The sequence below is a fragment of the Rhinolophus sinicus genome, linkage group LG09, assembly GCF_036562045.2.
Source record: "Rhinolophus sinicus isolate RSC01 linkage group LG09, ASM3656204v1, whole genome shotgun sequence".
In the NCBI taxonomy this organism is placed as follows: domain Eukaryota; kingdom Metazoa; phylum Chordata; class Mammalia; order Chiroptera; family Rhinolophidae; genus Rhinolophus; species Rhinolophus sinicus.
In genome coordinates this window covers 42,432,868-42,456,076 of record NC_133758.1, presented here as the reverse complement: position 1 = coordinate 42,456,076, position 23,209 = coordinate 42,432,868, and the positions used below count along the sequence as shown (strand labels likewise).

General features: G+C 35.5%; 1 protein-coding gene and 1 non-coding gene across 5 annotated transcripts in view; one reads left to right on the top strand and one right to left on the bottom strand.

Moving 5' to 3' along the window:
- ROCK1 (Rho associated coiled-coil containing protein kinase 1) overlaps positions 1 to 23,209 on the bottom strand; it is a 142,554-nt gene that overhangs the window by 104,012 nt on the left and 15,333 nt on the right. The window lies entirely within an intron of this gene.
- On the top strand, positions 6,599 to 6,701 carry LOC141567058 (U6 spliceosomal RNA). Its single transcript, XR_012489454.1, has one exon. It is a non-coding gene; the product is annotated as a U6 spliceosomal RNA (small nuclear RNA).

Below are 23,209 nucleotides of genomic sequence, written 5' to 3'. Positions count from 1 at the left end.
ATTTTTAATTATAAAAACATTGGATTTTCACAAGGGTTGTTTTTCTTTCCTTTACGTACTTTATAAGGCAACCATCAGTAAAGAACAAACATGAGCTTTTACTTTTACTATTAAGCAAATATTTAAATATTATGTAAGCAAGTGCAGGCAATGTGAAGGTGTACCAATCAGTGTTGAAATGGGAATGCATCTATTCAGGTTATATTATATCTTGTCATGTAGCAGGAACGGGAGGAACATTCAGACAAATCCAAGTAATCTTCATTTTATTTATCTAGCAGAGCCCAAGAATAAAAACAGAAGCAGCAAAAGAAGGTACACCTTCTGCAGACTTACATAGCCATGTTCATAAAAGGAGAAATTAAAGCTGGAGGACATACAGACTTTCTACTTGTGTTAAGCCACAGGTGTAATTCACCCAGATCTTTAAGAATATTTAAAATATTCCCCTAAGAAACCAAAAAGAAGAGTCAAATTTAAACAGGCTTTAAAATATATCATTGTATGAGTTAGAAATGGACCATGGAGAACACAGCCAACAATACTCATACTGTTGACTGCTTTAAGAGATCAACACATCCTATACTGGCTTTTCAAAATTCAGAGGTTTGTGCAGACCTGAAGAAAAAGCTTCTCCACTAAAGGAAGTTCATCTCTTCTTGAGATAATTTTCTTAGAGTCTTATAAGCCATTTGACTATTTCTGTTAATTCTTTTACAGAAAAGAGATGTGAACCTTTACATGAGAACTTAATTTTTAGAAAGACCAGCTAATGCTTGGTCTGTTCTAAATTGAAAAACCAAACCAATAAATTCACTATTTTCTAGGAGACGGTAAATTAAATATGAATATTTTTTAAAATTTTTGACTAGATTTTAAGTTCTTCAAGACAGAAACCACAGTTATCTCATTTTCTCCCACAGTGCCTTGAACAATAACCTGAACAAATGGCATAAAATGTATAATAAGCCAATGATTTTTATGCTCAACAGCAAAGGCATTACATTATTCAAGAAATAATAATTTTCTTAGACTAGATATTAAGTTTCAATGCATCGTGTCACTCCAAAAAATCATACAGACTATAGATTAGTGCAAGTACAGTATTCACCCCCTTATTTGTGGTTTCAGTTACTCACGGTAAACCTTGGTCCAAAAATATATGGAAAACTTAAAAAAAAAAAAAATTCGTAAGTTTTAAATTGTGTGCTGCTCTGAGTAGCACGATGAAATCTCACACCATTCCGCTCCATTCTGCTCAGGACGTGAATCATCCCTTTGCCCAGCGTATCCACACTGTACCTATATGCCACCCACCCTGCAGTCACTTAGTAACCATCTCAGTTACCAGATCAACTGTAATGGTATCACAGCGCTTATGTTCAATTAACCCTTATTTTACTTAATAATGGCCCCAAAGTGCAGGAGTAGTGAGGCTGACAATTCTGATATGCCAAAGAGAAGCCGTAAAGTGTATGTATATATAGGAAAAAAAATACATATATAAGGTTCGGTACTATCTGTAATTTCAGGCATCCAGTAGGGGTCTTGGAAAGCATCCTTGCGGATGGGGGCATGTAGACTATTGTACTAATAGCTACACAACAAAAATGTTAGACCAAATTTTGACACCTTAAAGTTGTCTGGGAAATGCCAAGTAGTTATAATGTGATAACCTCAATATATTATTATACTTCATAATAACTATTATTTTAAGAGCTCCTAGTAAACATCTACTTCCAGAGACATTTTCCAGTTCTAAAAGGTTCAGAACATCTAAATTTATACTAACTTAAATTACTTTCTAATATCAAATAAAACTTTAAAAAGAGAGGGAAATGTATATTAAATTTTACTCACATGCTCTCTTTGGTAAATATATTTAAAATAATTGCCTCCACTCTTACTTCAAATAAGTTTTTAGAAAAATTACTAAATGCTAGAAAAGAACCTCAAAAATTACCCTGTTTACCTTATTTTATAGCCAAGGCAAATAATAATGAGAAATATTAACTGACTTGTCCAATGCCACACAGCTAGCTAGTAAGCTGTGTAAGAATCAAAATACATATAACATGATCATGATAAAAACATGATTTTAAAAATCCTCAATGTCTTAAAAATGAAATTAAGAACTGAGAATAAACATCTATTTTTAAACCAAAGGTTTATTATTCAAAAATTAGTAGAAAATCACAAGTCATTCTAATTATACCTAGAAAGTACGCTGGCTGGGACGCAAACCCAGTGTTCTGGCTCCCTACTTTTTCTCCAATGTATTCTAATATACATTACTCCCTCTTCTGCACAACCTTCCCTAAACTACCTATTAAAACTAACAGTTCCCTTTGTATTAGTTATTTTTTACTTCAATCTTTGCAGCTAGATTTCAAGCACCTTGAACAAGTTAAATCCCAGGACCATGCATCACATTTTATTCATAGCATAGCAGGTACTGTTGGCTCGCCTACCCCAACAATTATTCCCAGCTCCCTAATTTAACCTTGATTTTGTTCAGGCCACCCACCTCCCTCCATGAGACTAAGATCTTCCAAGGAGGGAGAGACCTTCCCCAGCTCCAAGAGGCTGGTTAATCTAATCCAAGGCAAACGTGAAAACCCATGATTCTTGCTAGTGTTCAGCTTAAAAACAGGAAAATGGTAATAACCTGGTATGTGAAAGGTGAGGGAAAACCTACAGGAAGGTTTCTGAAAAAATTTTCTTCTCTTGAAAGGATACAGGTAAGACACAGTCCCTCCTTTCATGAGAAATTACCGTGTATGTACGTGACACCTTAAACAACAGCAGCCATCTTACAGCCAGCCTCAAGGGAAGTTGGCAGAGGATGACAGAGCCAAAAGATGGAAGGAACCTGGGTCCCTGATGATGTTTGTTGAACCACTGAATTAACCTACTCTGTAGCCGCTCAACCTATGCTTTCTTAATACATTTCCATTATGGTTTAACTCTATTTGCACTGAATTTTCTATTTCTTGTGACTAGAAACATCCTAAATGAAATACCTAGAAAGAGCTCAATAAATGCCTCTGAACTGAAATGTTAGGTTGGTGCAAAAGTAATTGTGTTTTAAACGGTTGAAAATAACTGCAAAAATTACAATTACTTTTGCACCAACTAGCATTAACCAATGCATGAGCTATAGGACTTGTTGCAGTGAAAAGGCAAGAGAACTAACTTACTGCTCATTCAATTGTGAGAACAGGGGCAAGATGGGGCTTACAAAAAGCATCACTCTTTAGTAAATGTTCACATAACTGGACAGCACTATGGAGATTTCTGAGTCATGCTTAATAATAAAACAAATTCCAGATGACTCAATAATTCAAACATGAAAAAATAAAGTAAAAGCATTTTAAAGAGAAAAAAAAATAGTATATTTGTATGTTACAATTGGAAGGACAAGTCACATAACTTTTCTGAGCCTCAATTTTCTCTTTTGTAAAATGAGGATATTAGCTACCTATAACTCGTAATAGATTTGTGAGAATTAAATGAGCGAAGTCTCTTTCCTTTATTTCTCTAGCTGACATTTGAAAGTTCTATAAGTTAGTCTCACTATTGATAAAAATGACATACATAAATAGACATTTTAGTGATGTGATCATAAAAACTTAAGAGTAAGTCTTAGATCACAATGTTATACCCTTCCCCTTCCCCACTGCAGTAATCCCACCTATGATTTTTTCTTTTTTTTACGTTGGGACAATGCTTGACCACAGAATTTGATCATGCATTTGTTAATGAAAACTAGCTGCTTCCACTATATCACTATACACTGTAGTTTTACAGTAGCATGAGATGAGGTATGGCTTTTCAGTATAAACCATAAGTAAAAGTTGTATGCATTTTATCAGAGAAATAAAATGGGCAAGAAGGCATTCTTTTAGCATAATCTAAAGCACATACTAACAGACTAAGGGGACTCAAGACGGTGGGGTGGGGGAGGGGGGACACAGGCTCCACGTTAATGCAGTGGAGGAGCTACACACACAAGGAATGTCTATATCCAACCATAAACTGGGGCAAGAGATCCTGACTTTTATTCAACACTCAGAAGTTCTCTAGAAATAATAAAGAATAAGACTTCCCAACTTCCTAAAGTCCATATTCCAGTACCAGAACTCAAGATCTTAACACAAATTAACATTCTTCCAAGAGCAAACACAATTCACAAGGAATGACAGCCAAAGCATGTACTCAGTCCTCTACGCCTTCCAGCAATTTTAAGATTTAGGCATGAAGGAAAGCTACCCTCTACTTTTACAACATGTCCATCATTTAGCTTAACCATCAATTTAAGACAAGTAGGGGAGAGAATATATAAGAGAGGAGCCAATCAATATCAAAGAATTACAATGAATTCTTCGCTATTCATAATTGAACAAGATAGCAGACCAGTCATAGTGGTATTGTTTGAAAGAAGCTAGTCACATCAGAGAAGTAATTTCACATAAACACACAAAGGCAGGTATAATTCCAAGTATAACATTTTACAAGAATCTCTAAAGAATGAACATTTCACATTTCTTAAGAAGTGCTGGTATTAGGAGGGGCAAACACATCAGTTGTGTTGTCTCACAACAGAGCTTAAGCAAAAGGAGAAGCAGGAGAAACTATTCAGCTGAACACTGCTACAAACTTTAGCTCTCTGAATAGTTTTGAATTACAAAAATAAGAGTCCTACGTAAAATATCATTTAGAATTATATCCACTAGTAATAATTCATTTGTTATAAGGTATGAGAATATAACAACACTAGAAAAGGAAGATACATTATGTATAAAAAACATTCATTTTTAAGTAAGATTTCAAAATCTAAATGGTTACTATTCTAAAAATAGACATAGTTTTTGAGAAACTACCAAATAACTCATTAAAACTACAGCAGTAAAACTAAGGCTTCTGAAAACCAAACTATTTCCAAAATAGGCTGACCTTAGGTACTAAAAGAACTCTGTCAAACTTTTGAAGACAGAGAACGTACCACTTAGAGAAAATATTGTGCATATGTATAAATCTCTTTGCTAGATAAAGAGATAAGGAATTTCTCAAAATTAAGCAGATATAAAAATGAAAACAGCATTTCCTCAGGGAATTTGAACAACGTCTGATATTAAAAACAATTAAAATCTGTTTAACCAGTGTGACATTACTACACAGATGTCAATGCTCCCTCATTTTCTCTACACACATATAGCCCTATAACGGCACTTTCCAATCAGTCTCTCTCAGGCATCATTGTATGTTTTGTTAAATATTTAGAATAATTAATTTTTTTGCACTATAACTGTCCTAGGGAACATTGGCATCTATGTAGTAATGTCAAATAGGCCACGCTCACCCTAACCCACTGCCTTTGCACTTGCTCTTTTCTCTAGCTGGAATGTGAACATTACTTATATTCAGACTGCTTCAAATGTCACTTACTTTGTTGCTGCTTTTCACAACACCCTGAGAAAATAATGACTGCCTATGTGCTTCCTATTATAGGAATTATTATATTTGTTATATTGTAATTATTTATTTATAAATCTGCCTCCTCTTCTGTAGGAAAACAGTAATATTAATAATAATAATAAAATACTTCCTGTATCTGAGAGTTCATTGGTTAGCAGGTGGAAACAGTAAGTAATACAGATCCTCGGTGTTATAAGCAGGTACTACATGAACAGAGAAAAGAATGTTTAATCAATTGGGGCTTCATAAAGGAGATGTAATTTGAGCTGATTCTTTTTTTTTTTTTTTTGAGCTGATTTTTAAGAACAGAATTTACAAGGAATAAAATGGAGGTAGGGCCAGGCAATTTAGAGAGAAAAGGCAAGGAGAACTTAGAGAATGAGAACAGATGCTCTGGTCCCAGAGAGGGAGAAGGAGGTGAATAAGACAAAGCTGGGTTACTGCTGTAAAAGTATAACATATCAGGCTAAGAATTTGGGTATTTATCTTCTGATATCCATTTTGAACCATAGGAATTTGGGTGGGGTGGGAACAGTCATATGACTGGTTTTTATTTTATCAAAGTCTGGCAATGATAAAGTTGATGAATTAGAACAAAAAGAGACAGCTAGAAATGGGGGCAATTAGGAGGATATTGTGATAATGCAAGTATAAGAAGATAAAAATCTGAACTGATCTACTGTGTTTCCCCGAAAAGAAGAACTAGCTGGACCATCAGCTCTAATAAGACGCATTAGAGCTGATGGTCCAGCTAGGTCTTCTTTTCGGGGAAACACGCAAAAGACGCATTAGAGCTGATGGTCCAGCTAGGTCTTCTTTTCGGGGAAACACGGTAGAGAGAATGGAAAAAGAGTCAAGACTAGCACCCTGGGAAACATTAACATCTGAAAGGTAAGCAGAAGAAAAATGGTCAATAAGCAGTCAGAGAGGTAGAGAAGGAAGATATAATAGCCATCATTAAAGTTGAGATAACTCTAGAAGGAATTTAAGAGCAGAATAAAATGCCACAGAGAAGTCAAATAGAATGAAAAATGCAAAAGAAGGCAAATAATTTGTAATTAAAATATCACTGATATGGTTGCACAATAATGTGAATATACTTAATACCACTGAACTGTAGGTGCTCGCTTCGGCAGCACATATACTAAAATTGGAATACAGAGAAGATTAACATGGCCCCTGCGCAAGGATAACACGAAATAATCAAAATGGTTAAGTTTCATGTTATATATATTTCACATTTTTTTTCTTTAAAGTCATTATTGGACATCAGCAAAATGGTGGACTAGGAAGCTCCAAGCTCTCATTTTCACAGAAACATAAATAAAATCCCCAGGAGCTATCTGAACCAACTCTGTAGGCACTGAAGAAAACAATCAAAGCTTTAAAGCAAATAAGCAAATGTCTGATCAAGTACAGCCATCTTCAAATGGTAGGAAAGTTTTGTGACAATTCTACTCACTCTTATTCCATCCCTCCCAGAGTGGGGGCAGTTTTGCTCTTGAGCAGGCAACAGATTGGTTCCTACTTCCCCCACCTTGAACCAGAGAAGACCATATTTATAAATTATTGTGTATGTCTATTCTAACCTGTCTGGGTAGTGCCCAAAGGAGTAAGGCAAGGACCTTACAAAGAAAATGATAAAAGAATGAATCTTGGGATAGTAGGAATGAAGAATGATTGAAAAACAGTAAAAAGATGGAAAAACACAATACACTTTTTCTCTTGAAAAGTTGAAGCAAAAATTATATTACCTGATTGTTTCTCAATGTATGTAAGAAGGTATTAAAGATAAACATATTATAAACAAGGAGGGTAAAGGAACATAAAGAAGGTAAGATGTCTACCCTTCGTTTGCACAACTAAAATGCTGACACTAATCAAATGTGATGTTATATATGTCTAAAACCTAGAGTAACCAATAAAAGAGCTATACAAAGAAATGCACACGAAAGCACTATAGGTAAAGCAGAATAATAATAAATGTTCAAGTAGTCCACAGGAAAGCAAAACAGGGAAACAAAAAGTAAAAAACAGGGATGTCACACAGAAAACAAAACAGCAGATTTAAATGCTAACAACAATTACATTAAATGTAAATGGTCTGAGGCAACAACACAAATTTAAAAAGACAGATTAGCAAAATCAATAAACCAATCTACAGACAAGAAATTCACTTCAAATGTAACAATATTGGTAGGTTGAAAATAAAAGGATGAGAAATGATACACCATAGAAATAGTAATCAAAAGAAAGCTGGAGTGGCTATATTAATAAAATAGACGTTGAAGCAAAGTAAATTACCAGGAACAGAGTGGGAAATTAAATAATGATAAGAGTCAATCCACCAAGAAGGCATAGCAATCTTAAATGTATATGTTCAGAACAAAAGAACTGCAAAATATGTGAAGCAAAATGGGTAGAAATGAAAAGAAAAATACACAAATCCAATCCACAGTTTTAACTGGCAACTTTGACACTCCTCTCTTAACTGATAGAACAGGACAGAAAATCAGTAAAACTCAGCAACACCATGAAGCAACAGGATCAAATTGACATTTATAGCACATTCCACCCAAAACAGCAAAATACACATTCTTTACAAGTGCTCATGAAATATTTACAAGATTTACCATATCCTATGCCATACCTCAATCCTCAACAAATCTGTAAGAATTAAAATCATAGTTGTGTCCTCTGACCAAAATGTAATGAAACTAACAAATAACACAAAGATAGTAATGCAAAACACTTGGAAACTAAATAACATATTTCTAAGTGATCCAAGGTCAAAGAGAAAGTCTCGAGGGAAATTTAAAAAAAAACACACTGAAATGAAAAACACTGAAATGAAAATATATCAAAATTTGTGACACACAGTTAAAGCAGTGCTGAAAGGGAAATATATAGCACAAAATACTCATATTAGAAAAGGGAAATCATTTTCAATCAATAATCTAAGTTATTTTCTCCAAAAAACTAGAAGAGCAAAATAAAGCGAGAACAAACATAAAAAGAAAGCATAAAGAAAAAAAAAAACACCCAGTAAAATTGAATACAGAAAAACAATACTAGTGAAAACTCAATGAAAACAAAAGCTGGTTCTTTGACAGTCAGTCAAACTGACAACGTTCTAGCAAGACCGACAAAGAAAAAAAGACACAAATTACCAATACCAAAAATGGAATAGGTGCTATCATACAGATCTTGCAGCTATACAAAGCAATAAGGGAATACTATGAACAACATATCAATTTGACAACTTCAATGAAATGGACAATTCCTTAAAAAGTACAAACTACCAAAACTAATCCATACAAAACGATATCGTTGAATAATACTATTAATAATGTAAAGCCCTCAGAAAAATAAATATCCAAGGCCGGATGGTTTCACTGGAGATTTCTACCAAATCTTTAAAGAATTAACACCAATTATACACAATCTCTTCCCAAAACAAAAAAGAAGGAAACACTTTCAAACTCATTTTACATAGCCAATAGTATCCCGATTCCAAAACCACAGTCACTACAAAAGAAGAAAACTACATACCAATATCTTTCATGAGTATAGAGGCAAAAGTTCTTAAAATATTAGCAAAACTCAGCAATATATAAAAGCAATTACACACCATAACGAACCAAGGTTTATTCCAAAGATTTAACTTACTCAATATTTTAAAATCAACCCATATTATTTACAATAGACAAGACATGTAAGCAACCTAAGTGTCCATCAATGGACAAAATGATAAAGAAAATCATACACACACACATACACATACATACACACACACACACACACACACACACACACACAAATATTATCTGACCGTAAAGAAAAAAAAAAGGAAATCTTGCAATTTGCAACAACATGGATAGAACATAAGGGTATTATGCTAATTGAAACAAGTCAGAAAAAGAAAGACAAATACTGTATGATTTCACTTATATGTGAAATATGATTTCACTTTACATTAAATTAAAAATTCTTTAAAATTCCCAAAACAAAAAAATGAACTCACAAATAAAGAGAACAAACTGGTAGTTGCTAGAGGCAAAGGTTGGCAGGGTTGTGGGCAAAATGGGTGATGGTGGTCAACAGGCACAAACTTCCAGTTATAAAATAAATGAGTCATGGGAATATAATGTACAGCGTGGTGACTACAGTTAATAATACTATTTTGTACATATGGAAGTTGCCAAGAGAGTAAATCTTAAAAGTTCTCATCACAAGAAAAAATTGTAACTGTGTGGTAATGGGTGTTAACTAGACTTATTGTGGTGATCACTGTTCAATATAAACAAATATCAAAGCATTTTGTTATACACCTGAAACTAATTTACTGTTATATCTTAATTATATCTCAATTTTTAAAAAGTGAAAAAAAAACCCAACCAATATAATTCACTGCAGGAACAGGCTAAAGAAGAAAAAAAAAATCACATGATAACAGATGCAGGAAAAGTATCTGACAAAAGCTAACACCCACTCACGAGAAAAGCTCTCAGAAAACTAGGAATAGAGGTGAACCTCCTCAACTTATAAAGAACATCTACAAAAAACCTAAACCTAACATCATTCTTAATGGTGAAAGACTATGTTTTCCCTCAAAAATCAAGAACAAGGCAAAGATGTCCTCTCACCACTCATTCAATATAGCACTGGAATTCATAGCCTGCTCAATAAAGTAAGTAAGGGAAATAAAAGGTATACAGACCAGAAAGGAGGAAATAAAACTGTCCATATTTAGAGATTATATGATTGTCTATGCAGAAAATCCCAAGGAAGCTACAAAATACAAACAAAAACACCTAGAATTATTGAGTTCCACAGGTCCTAAGCCATAATATCAACATGCAAAAATCAACTGTATTTCTATATATTGGCAATAAACATGAGGAAACCAAAATTAAAAACACACCACTTACATTTACTCAAATAAAAAAAGAAATATTTAGGTATAAATCTAACAAAATGAGCTGAAAGCTACAAAACACTGATCGAAGAAACGAAAAAAGATGTAAATAAATGGAGACACCTATGGTATTCATGGACGGGAGGATTCCACACAGTAGAGATGCCAATTCTCCCAAAATTAATATCTAGGGGAATGGCCCGGTGGCTCGGCCAGTTGGAGCTCTGTGCTCCTAACACCCGTTTGTCTCCCACATGGGCCAGTGGGCTCTCAACCACAAGGCTGCGGGTTCAACTCCGTGACTCTGGCAAAGGATGGTGGGCTCTGCCCCCTGCTACTAAGATTGAACACGGCACCTTGAGATGAGCTGCCACTGAGCTCCCAGATGGCTCAGTTGGTTGGAGCGCGTCCTCTCAACCACAAGGTTGCCGGTTCGACTCCCGCAAGGGATGGTGGGTTGCGCCCCCTGCAACTAGCAATAAGCAACTGGACCTGGAGTTGAGGGGCGCCCTCCACAACTAAGAATGAAAGGACAACAACTTGACTTGGAAAAAACTCCTGGAAGTACACACTGTTCCCCAATAAAGTCCTGTTCTCCTTCCCCCCAAAAAAAAAATCTTAAAAAAAAAAATAAAAATAAATAGTTATCTAGGTTAAACACAGTTCTTAGAAAATCCCAGCAAAAATTTCTGTCACTATAGGCAAGATTTTTCTAAAATTTATATGGAAAAGCAAAGGAACTAGAAAAGCTAAAAAAAGTTTGAGAAAGAATAATGTGGAGGAATAGTTGTACCCCAGTTTAAGACTTATATAGCTATAATAATCAAGACAGTGTGCTATTCATGAAAGGACAGACATATAGATCAATGAAACAGAACAGAGAACCCAGAAATAGACCCACGACCCAGGACAAAATACAAAAACAATTCAATGGGGGAAGAGTCATTTCAACAGATGGTGCTGCAGAATTAGATATCCATACGAAAAAATAAAGCTCAACCTAAGCTTCCTATCTCATACAAAAATTAACTCAAATTGGGTCACTGATTTAAATTTTAAACAAAGTTTTTAGGGGAAAAAATCCGGGTAAAATCTTGAGACCTATGACTTGGTGAAGACTTCTGAGACATGAAACAAAAAGCACGATCCATGCAAGAAAAAAACTGACACACTACACTTTGTCAAAGTTAACAACTTTTGCTTTGCAAAAGAGCCAGGTAAGAGGATGAAAAGACAAGCCAAATACTGGGGGGGAAATTTTGCAAACTACACACACTAGAATACTTGAAGAACTCTCAAAACTCAACAATATAAATCAACCTGATTTAAAATGGGCAAAAGATATAAACAGACATTTCACCGAAGAGGATGCACTGATGGTAAATAAGCATATTAAAGATATTCAAAATCATTAGCCATTAAATAAATGTAAATTTAAATCATTATATCACTATACATCCATTAAAATAACTAACATGAAGACACCTTAATAGAAAACACCTGGATTCTCATTTCTACTTCTGCATTCAGTTTCAATATGCTGTTTTGGTTGAAGTATATGAAGAAAATATGGCCTCACAGAGTTGGAAAAGGGAGCAATATTTTAGCTTTCAAATAATTGTAGATATTTTTCTTTGATACTACACCAAAACTCAACACATGGTTCACATGGTAATATCTTAAAGGTTAGCTGCAATGTGGAACCTGAAAAAATATCAATTAATTCCTATTCTATTTCATTAAAATCCAGGGGTTTATCTGACACTTTGAATAGATTGTGTAACATCATGCATTGGTCATTTGGAAAATATAGACCCTCTGAGTTACACAGGTCTTCCAAATTTTGATACATTTCACTAAAAAGAAAAAACAATAATACAAAAAGTAGTTACAATACCAATACTGATGAGGATGCAGAGAAACTAGATTTCTCACACTTCGCAGTTGGCTATATAAAATGGTAGGGCCACGAATCAAAATAGTTTGTAGCAAGTATCACATGACCTAGCATTTGCATTCATGGGCATTTATCCCAGAGAAATGAAAACACTGTCCATGCAAAAACCTGCACGTGAAAGGTCACAGCAGCTTTATCTCTAATAGCTAAAAAGAGGAAACAACAAAAATTATCTTCAATAGGTGAATGGCTAAATAAACAGCAGTATATCCATACAATGCAATAATACTCTGCTATAAAAAGTAATGAATTATTGATATATGCAAAAACTTGGATTATCTCAGAGGCATTATGATGAGTGGAAAAAATCTAAAAAGGTCACATACTGTATGATTTCATTCTTCAAATGATAAAATTACAGAGAAGGAGAACAGATTAGTAGTTGCTATGGGTTAGGGATGTGAGGGGTTGGGGGTTATGACTATGGAGGAGTAAAACGAAGATCTTTGTGGTGATAGAATAGTTCTGTAACTTGATTGTATTATAGGCTACAGGAATCTATACATGTGAAAAATGACAGAACTTTACTCACAATGAATCAACTGTAATTTCCTGAGTTTAATACTGTACTATAATTACACAAAATGTAACCATTTGGGGAAACTGAGTGAAGGGCACACTGGACCTCTCTGCAATATATTAGCAACTTCTTGTGAATCTGTCATTCAAAACAGCTAAAAAGACAAACAACAGATGCCAATGCCAAAATGACACACAGATTACAATTATCTGACAATGGTTTTTAAAGCAGCTATTAAAATGCTCCAAAAAATAAGGGCACTCTGGAACTTAATGGAAGATAGTGTAAGCAATTAAAAAAAAAAAAAAAGAATTCAATGGAAAAATAAAATAACCAAAATAAAAAAACACTCACTCGATAAGCTCAATAGCAACATGGAGATGACAGAGAAAAGATTCAGTATACTCAAAGATGTATCAGTAGAAATTACTCAACCTTAACATCGAAGAGAAAAAATAATTTTGTTTTTAAATTATCAGGGCTCCAGGTACCTGTGGGATGATACCAAAGCTGGAACATTTGTGTCATCAGATCCCAAAAGGACAGGAGGGAGAGTATGGTGCAGCAAAATATCTGAAGAAGCAAAAGTTGAAAACTCCCCATGTTTGCTGAAAGATGTAATATAATCCTACTGATTCAAGAAGCTCGGCAAATCCCAAAAGGATAAACCTAAAGGAATCCACTTCCACACATATAATCAAACTGCTGAAAAACAAAGACAAAGAAAATATCTTGAGGACAACCAAAGAAAAATGGCACATTACTTACAGAGGAAGACTGATTGAATAATTGCCGATCTCTCATTAGAAACAACGTGAAACCTCTAACGATCTCGCATTAGAAATCAACGTGAAAGAAGTGGAACAGCATTTCTAAAATGTCGATCAAAGGAAAAGAACTGTCAATCCAGAATTCTATAGCCACTGAAAATATCCTTTAGGAATTAAAATGAAATAAAAACCATTCTGACAGGAAGGAAAGCTCTGAGAATTCACAGCCGGCAGACCTACTGTAAAAGAACTACTTAAAGAACAAAATCAAAACCAAAAAACTCCTAAAGGAAATTCTTCAGACAGAAGGGAAATGATAGGAGAGGGAAACTTGGAATGTGAGGCAAGAAAGAAGAGCAACAGACATGGTAAGTATCTATTCTCCTTTGAGTTATTTAAAAAAATTTTGACAGTTGAAAGTAAAAATTGTAACATTTTCCGATGGGGTTTTCAATGTATATAGTTTTAATCCATAAGACAACTACGACATAAAGGGGAGGATAAAGGGGCCTATATACTGGTAAGGTTTCTACATTGCATATGAAGTGGTAACATAACAATTCCAGGTAGACTGTGAAAAGTTAATTATGTATATTAAAATTCCTAGAACAGCAGTCATTAAAAAAATTATACAAAAGATAAAATCAAAAACACAATCGATGAATTAAAATGGAATACTAAAAGTTTTTTAAACAACCCAAAAGGCAAGAAAAAGGAAATAAAAACAAAGTGAAGAAGCACAAAAAGGGAGACTTAAACCCCAATTATATTACATATTAATAGTCTTAATATACAGATTAGAAGACAAATCATCAGAATGGACTTTTAAAAATAAATCCATTACATATTAATATAACAACATATTTTTAGGAAAACTTTTTAATTGATAAGAATGGTATTATTTTACACTTTTATAAATCTCTTTTGTCTGGCTTAACAGAAGACAACTGGACTCTCATCTACAATCTGTTGCAATACACTGTCTTGATTTAAGTAAGAAAATCTGACTTCAGATAGATACGTCGTTGGAAAAGGGAAGAGTATATTAATAGCATTTTCAGATAATTGTGGAAGTTGTTTGCTACTACACCTAGTTTGACAAGAGGTGCTTCTTAAAGGTTAGTTGTAATAAAGAATCTGAATCTGTGTCAATGAACTTTTTGCACTCACTTTCCAACAAAATATATTTTGCACTCTGAGTGGATCTTTCAGTCACAGATTATTTTATAACATCATACAAGTCATTTAGAAAATTTTGGCTCAATGAATTATGAACGCTTTCAAACACTGACACATTCATCATATAATATTGAAAAATAACATTTATTAATGTTTCCACCAACCCCATGAGGAATGTCTTTAGGCATTGGGAAGCTGTCAAGTTCAGATACCAGATACAAGTTTTCCAAAATTCTAATTTATACCTAAAAGCTCTAATTTTATTACTGGCCACAAATATTATCAGTTGTTTTCCAACAGTCATACTTCAAAATCCAGTCAGCACAGGTCCTTCCCAAGTCACAAATAGATACACATAAGTAAAGCCATATACAGACAAACACATCATTCATATTCAGAAGCCATATTACTGACAGTAACAAACAAATGTTCAGTTCTGTCATTGGATCATTAATCCCTTCACCAAATAAGTACTTTTTCCTTTTTTAAGTCAGGTTTATTGGAGTATAATTTATGTAAAGTAAAATTCATCCTTTTTAGGTTTATAGTTCTATGAATTTGACAAATATATAGTTGCATAACCACTACTCCCACCACCACAATCAAGATACAGAACACTCTTATCACCCAAAATGTTCCCTCATACCTCTTCGTAGTCACTCTCCTATTCCCTCCCCAGTCCCTGATGAATATTCAATTCTGTTATAGGACAGTAATCCATTCACCAACTATAGGGATATTAATTTTTTTTTAACATTTTCCCAAAGTCATCCCATATCTTACTTCATACCAATTCAGTAAAATGCTACTATTGTCTATTGTTAAATTATGTGCATGATGACGTCATTAATCACCATTGTAACTGTTCATTTTATTCTACTTCATATCACCATGCATCATAGCTTAGATTGCCTACCAACACTCACTTTCCACACATGTCAAATTCAACAAAGGTATGTTTTAGCAGGCAGCTATTTGAACCTTGCAATACACTGCAGGTTTGGTCAAAGAACTGGCTCCCATCCCTCATCCAGTCAAGTCCTAGACCACTGCTTCGAAGATAAAATATCACAGGACTTACCTTCTCCCTCCAACCCAGTCATTAAACACTAAGATTTTTTTCCCTACTACTTCATATCTCATCTTCCCCATTCTATTCTTTATCAATTCTCAACGCTTTTCAGTCAATCAAATATTTTTCATTTAGTGCATTCTGTGTACAAAGCACTGTCCTAAATGGAAACACTTCTCTTTGTGGCATGTTAATTTACAACTTTGGTGCTCTTTCCACTATACTGCGGGCAAAGAATCAGAAAGTCTGTCATTTACCGACTATATGCTGTTAGGCAATTCATTTACCTTTATAAAGTTTAGTTTTACATACAAAGTGAGAATAATACCTGCCTAACTCAGCTCACGATATCAGTGTAAAGACTAAATGATAAATGTGCAAAGTTTTATAAAAATGAATATTATTGGCTTTTGGTCCCTCATCCAAAATTCAGAGATATCAGGAGAGGGAAAACAATTATCTTTATATAGACCACTTGCAGTTGTTTTTTTTTTGGGGGGGTGGGGGAGATGTGAGGATATTGGAGAACAGTGTGTTTTTCCAGGACCCATTAGCTCCAAGTCATTGTTTTCAATCTAGTTGTGGAGGGCACAGCTCACTGGCTCATGTGGGAATCAAACCATCGACCTTGGTGTTATTATGAACACTGAACTCTAATCAACTGAGCCAACCAGCTGCCCCACTTGTAGTTTTAAAATGTTATCCCCCTAGAATAGATACAGCTTAGATTTAAACAAATTACCAATTTATCATTATCTCTTAACATTATGTTAGCCATTCTTCACTTCTGTCAGAAACAAACATAAGACGTTTTCTAGTAATTTAACAATAAACAAATATTTATTGAAAACTTTCAATATACCGGGCATTGCTCCAGGAACAAGTTACACATCAATGAACAAGACAATCAGATATCTTCTTTCATGGAGCTTGTAGGTTAAAAATCAGTATCTCAAAATATAATAGCTCCAAAGCCCAAGAGCTATTTTTTTAATTTAACTTAATTTTAATTTATAATTAGTTCCAGGTATACAAAACAATATAATTAGATATTTACACACCTCACAAAGTGATAAACCCAAGTCTACTACCCCTCATATGGTATCTGTCTTTCTCAGTCTAATTTATTTCACTGAGCATAACATCCTCTAGGTCTATTCATGTTGTTGGAAATGGTATGATTTCATCTTTGTTATTGCAGAGTAAATACTCCATTGTATAAATGTACTACAATTTCTTTATCCAATCGTCTACTGATGGGCATTTCTTTTTTTTCTCTCTTTTTTTTAAATTAAAGTTGATTGGGGTGACAATTGTTAACAAAGTTACATAGGTTTCAGGTGTATTGATGGGCATTTCGGTTGTTGCTATAGCTTGGCTATTGTGCACATTGCTGCAGTAAACATAGGAATACATGTATTTTTTCAAATGGGTGTTTTGGATTTCTTTGGATAAATATCCAGAAGTTGTACTTTTAAGTTTTTGAGGAACCTCATACTGATTTCCATAGTGGCTGCACCAATCTGCAATCCCACCAGCAGTGCACGAGGGTTCCCTTTTCTTTACATCCTCACCAGCACTTGTTTGGTGATTTATTGATGATAGCCATTCTGACGGAAGTGAGGTGGTATCTCACTGTGGTTTTTACTTGGAATTTTTCTGATGATTAGTGATGTTAAGTATCTTTTCATATGTCTGTTGGCCATTTATATGTCCTCTTTGGAGAAATACCTATGCAGGTCCTCTGGCTATTTTAAAATTAGATTGTTGGGGGGGTTTTGTGGGTTTGGTTTTTTTTTTGGATGTTGAGTTGCATGAATTTTTAAATAAATTTTGGATATTAACCCCTTATCAGATGTGTCATTGTCAAATACCTTCTCCCATTCAGTAGGACGTCTTTCATTTTTTTTGATGGTTTCCTTGGCTGTGAAAAAACTTAGTTTGATGTAGTCCCATTTATTTTTACTTTTGTTTCCATTGCCTGAGGAGATAAGTCGTAAAAATATTACTAAGGGTAATGTCTAAGAGTTTACTTTGTATATTTTCTTCTAGGAGTTTTATGGTTTCAGGTCTTATATTTAAGTCTTTAATCCTTTTTTATTTTATTCTTGTATATGGCATAAGAAGGTGATCCAGTTTTCCCACCACCATTTATCACATAGATTGTCTTTACCCCAATGTATATTCTTTCTTCCTTTGTCATAGATTAAATGACCATATAGGTATGGATTTATTTCTGGGCTCTCTATTCTGTTCCATTGACCTATGTATCTGTTTTTCTGACAATACCATGCTCTTTTGAGCCACATAGTATAATTTGATATCAGGTAGTGTGATACCTCTTGCTTTGTTCTTATTTCTCAGAATTGCCATGGCTATTCAAGGTCTTTTGTGATTCCATATAAATTTTAAAATTATTTGTTCTGATTCTGTGAAAAATGTCATTGGTTATTTTGATAGGGATTGTATGGGATCTATATATTGCTTTGACTGGTATGGACACATAACTATATTAATTCTTCCTATCCATGAGCACGGTGTATGTTTCCATTTATTTGTATCGTCTTTCATTTCTCTAGTCAATATCTTATAATTTTCTGAGTACAGGTCTTCTACTTCCTTGGTTAAATTTATTCCTAAGTATTTTTTTTATGCAATTGTAAACGGGATTGTTTCTTTAATTTCTCTTTCTGATAGTTCGTTATTGGTGCATAAAAATGCAATTGATTTCTGAATATTAATTTTGTATCCTGCTATTTTACTAAATTCATTTACCAGTTATAAGTTTTTTTGGTGGAATCTTTAGGGTCCCCTATATATATATTAATCATGTCATCTGCAAATAATGACTATTTTACTTCCTCCTTTCCAATTTGGATGCCTTTTATTTATTTTTCTTGTCTGACTGCTGTGGCTAGGACTTCCAGTACTCTGTTGAATAAAAGTCGTGAAAGTGGGCATCCTTTCTTCTTCCTGATCTTAAGGGGAATGCTTTTAGCTTTTCTCCATTGAGTATGATGCTAGCGGTGGGTATGTCACATATGGACTTTACTATTGTATGTTGAGATATATTGCCACTATTCCCACTTTGCTGAGAGTTTTTATGATAAATGGATGCTGGATTTTGTCAAATGGTTTTTCTGCTTCTATTGATATGACCATATGATTTTTATTTTTCATTTTGTTTACATGATGTATCATGTTAATTGATTTGCAGATATTGAACCAACCTTGAATACCAGGAATGAATCCCACTTGATCATTTTAATGTATTGCTGAATTTGGTTTCCTAATATTTTGTTGAGGACTTTTGCATCTATATTCATTAGGGAAATCAGCCTTTAGTTCTCTTTTTTTGTAATGTCTTTGTCTGGTTTTGGAAATCAGGGTAATGATGGCCTCGTAAAATGAGCTTGGGAGTCTTCCCTCCTATTGGATTTTTTGGAATAGTTTGAGGAGAATAGGTGTTAATTCTTTTTTGAATGTTTTGTAAAGTTCACCTGTGAAGCCATCTGGTCCAGGGCTTTTGTTTGTTGGGAGCTTCTTGATTACAGATTCAATTTCATTGGTAGTAACCGATCTGTTCAGAATTTCTGTTTGTTTGTTTTTAATTCAGCTTTGGAAGATTGTATGCTTCTAGGAATTTATCCATTTCTTCTAGATTGTCCAATTTGTTGACGTATAGCTGCTCATAGTATTTTCTTAAAATTTTTTGTATTTCTGTGGTGTCAGTTGTCACTTCTCTTTCATTTCTGATTTTATTTTGGTCCTCTTTTTTTTCTTGATAAGTGTGGTTAAAGGTTCGTCAGTTTTATCTTTAAAAAAAACAACTCTTGGTTTCATTGATCTTTTGTATTGTTTCTTTAGTCTCTATTTCATTTATTTCTGTTCTGATCTTTATTATATTCTTCCTTGTATTCACTTTGGGCTTTGTTTGCTTGTTCTTTTTCCAGTTCCCTTACGTGTAAAGATATAGACTGCTGATTTGAGATTTTTTTCTTGTTTCTTTAGGTAGGCCTGCATTGCTACGAACTCCCCTCTCAGGACTGCTTTCACTGTGTCTGAAAGACTTTGGATCATGTGTTTTCATTTTCGTTTGTCTCAAGGTATCTTCTGATTTCTTCCTTGACCTCATTGTTGACCCATTCATTATTTAGCAGCATGTTATTCAGTCTCCATGTGTTTGTGTGTTTTTCTGTTTGTCTCTTGAAATCGATTTCTAGTTTCATACCACTGTCAGAGAAGATACCTGATATGATTTCAATCTTCTTAACTTTATTGAGACTTGTTGTGTAGCCTAACATGTGCTCTATCTTGGAAAATGTTCCATGTGCACATGAAAAGAATGTATATTCTGCTGCTCTAAGTAAAATGCTCTAAAAATATCAATTAAATCCATCTGGTCTAGTGTGTCATTTAAGGCTGTTGTTTCCATGTTGATTTTCTGTCTGCAAGACCTGTCCATTGGTGCCTGTGGGGTGTTAAAGTCCCCTACCATGATTGTGTTACTGTTGATCTGTGCTTTTATGTCAGTCAGTATTTGTTTTATATATTTAGGTGCTCCTATGCTGGGTACAGGCATGTCTACTAGGGTTATGTCCTCTTGTGAGACTGATCCTTTAATTATTATGTAATGTCCTTCTTTGTCTCTTATTAGAGTCTTCACTTTAGAGACTATTTTGTCCGATGTAAGTATTGATACCCCAGATTTTTTCTTGTTTCCATTTGTGTGAAATATCTTTTCCCATCCCTTTACTTTTACTGTGTATCTTCTGATCTAAGTTGGGTCTCTTGTAGGCAGCATATGTATGGGTCGTGTTTTCTATACACTCAGCTACCCTATGTCTATTGATTGGAGCATTTAATCTATTTACATTTAAAGTGATTATTGATATACAAAGTTATTACCATTTTATTATTTGTGTTTTTGATCTTCATTAATCTGTTTTCTCCTTTCTTCTGCCAAAAGAAGTCCTTTTAACATTTCCTGTAACACTGGCGTGGTGGTAATGAATTCCTTTAGCTTTTTCTTATGTGGGAAGCTCTTTATCTCTCCTTCAATTTTAAATGTTAGCCTTGCTGGGTAGAGCAGTCTTGGTTATGGGACCGTTTTTCATCACTTTGAATATTTCCCAACACTCCCTCCTGGTCTGCAAAGTTTCTGTTGAGAAATAAGCTGATAGTCTTATGGCAGTTTCCTTGTGTGTGAGCAGTTGTCTTTCTCTTGCTGCTTTTAGAATTCTTTGTCTTTAACCTTTACCATTTTAATTATGATGTGTCTTGGTGTGGGCCTGTTTGGGTTCATCTTGTTTGGGACTCTCTGTGCTTCCTGGGCTTGTGTGTAAATTTCCTTCAACAGGTTAGGGAAGTTTTCCGTCATTATTTCTTCAAATAAGGTCTCAATCCCTTGCTCCCTCTCGTCTCCTTCTGGTACTCCTATGATGTGAATGTTGTTACAGTTGATGTTGACCCAGCAGTCCTTTAAACTATCTTCATTATTTCTTCTTCTTTTTCCTTTTTGCTGTTCCAATTGGGTGTATTCTGCTACCTTGTCTTGTAAATCACTGATTCGATACTCTGCTTCATCTAATCTGTTGGTAATTCCTCCTAGGGTATTCTTCATTTCAGTTATTGTATTCTTTATTTCTGATGAGTTCTTTTTTATGGCTTCTTTGTCCTTTATGCTTCCTATATGTTTGTTGAAATTCTAAGTTCCTTAAGCATTCTTATAATCAGTGTTTTAAACACTGTCTCTGGTAGGTTAGTTGCCTCCACTTCATTTAGTTCCATTTCTGGAGATTTCTCCTATTCTTTTATTTGGGACATGTTTTGTTTGTTTGTTTGTTTGTTTGTTTGTTTCCTCATTCTGGCTGCTGCTCTGTTTGTTCTTTCTGGTATGTATTAGGTAGATCTCCTGTGTCTCTCAGTCTTTGCTGGGTGGCTTCATGCAGTATGTATTCTGTGTAGTCCAATTACACAGTCTCCCTGATTTCCTGTGTGTGTGTTCCAGAAGTGTCCCTTGTGTGTTGTGTGTTCTCCTGTTGTAGCTAAGCCGTGATTGCTTCTGGTGCGTCAGTGGATGGGACTGACTCCCAGGCTGACTAACTGTGAGGACTGGCTACGCCCTAAGTGTATGAGCTACTATGTGGAGGCTGACCCTCAGAGGAGGCTTTGCCCCTATGGGCTCTTGTGCCTGTTGAGATCCCCCCTTTTGTGTGTGCCACTTGTGGGGCTAACCAGGTAGTGCTCCGGTATGGTCTGAAGCTGGCCTCTAGGTGTGCTGTTTCTGATGTCCATTGGGAGGGGCTCCCATGCGGGCCAATTTCAGCCTTGCCCATTCCCAGCCTGCGGCTGCCTGGTAGGAACCACAAAGCTGTATGTGGTTGGCTGCTGCTTGTGCTGGACCTGGAAGCATGTGGGGGTGGCGTCTCTGTGAACCAAGGCTACCTGTCACCAATAGTGTGCCTGGGGCAGCTTGGCAAAAGGTCTAGGGCTCCCTAGGCCTATTTCCGCCCGCCAGTTGTCCATAAGATCCAGCCATTCAAAGAGCCTCATTAGGTGCATGGGGTGGACTGGTTGACCCAGGGTTGAGAGTGCCCTCAGCAATGCAGCACGAGCTGGGCATGGTGAAGTTCAAGGGAGTCACAAGACATGACCAGTGGTTTCTACAAAGTTAATGCAGATTCATTTCTTACGCCAGTGCCTGGCCTGTGACCACTTTGGACAGCACCCTGAGAACACCGCAGCCAGCCACCACTCAGCTCAGGGCAGTGTTGATCTGTCCACCACTTCGCTCAATGTCCTTAGAACACCAGCTACTACCAGGCTTGCAAATACCTGAGAGCTGCCCAAGAGTGGCTGCGGCACAGGTTTTGGGTCACTATCCACCACCAAAATCTCCCCAGGCTGTCATGGACTGTCTGCTGCTGTAAAAGGCCTCTGCAGCTTGTGGAGCAGCAATGGCCACCCAGATGCTCAGAGTGACCTCTAAGTGGGCAGGGCAAGGTTCCAGGGAGCTAAAGAGTGTGGTCAGTAGTTTCTACAAATTCAATGCAGTCTTGGCTCCCACACCAGTGCTGGGCCCACAAGCACCCTGCAAAAACACCCTGAGAACACCACAGCCAGCCACCACTCATCTCAGGCCCGCAGGTTCCCAAGAGCTGCCCAAGAGATGTTGCAGTGCAGGTCTTGGGTTACTGCCCACAAGCAAACACTTCCTTGGCTGCATCAGGCCGTCCACCCACTGCAAACAGGCTTCTGCAGCCTGTGGGTCGGGGGCTAGCAGCCCAGCAATCAAGAGTTTCCCAGGTAATGT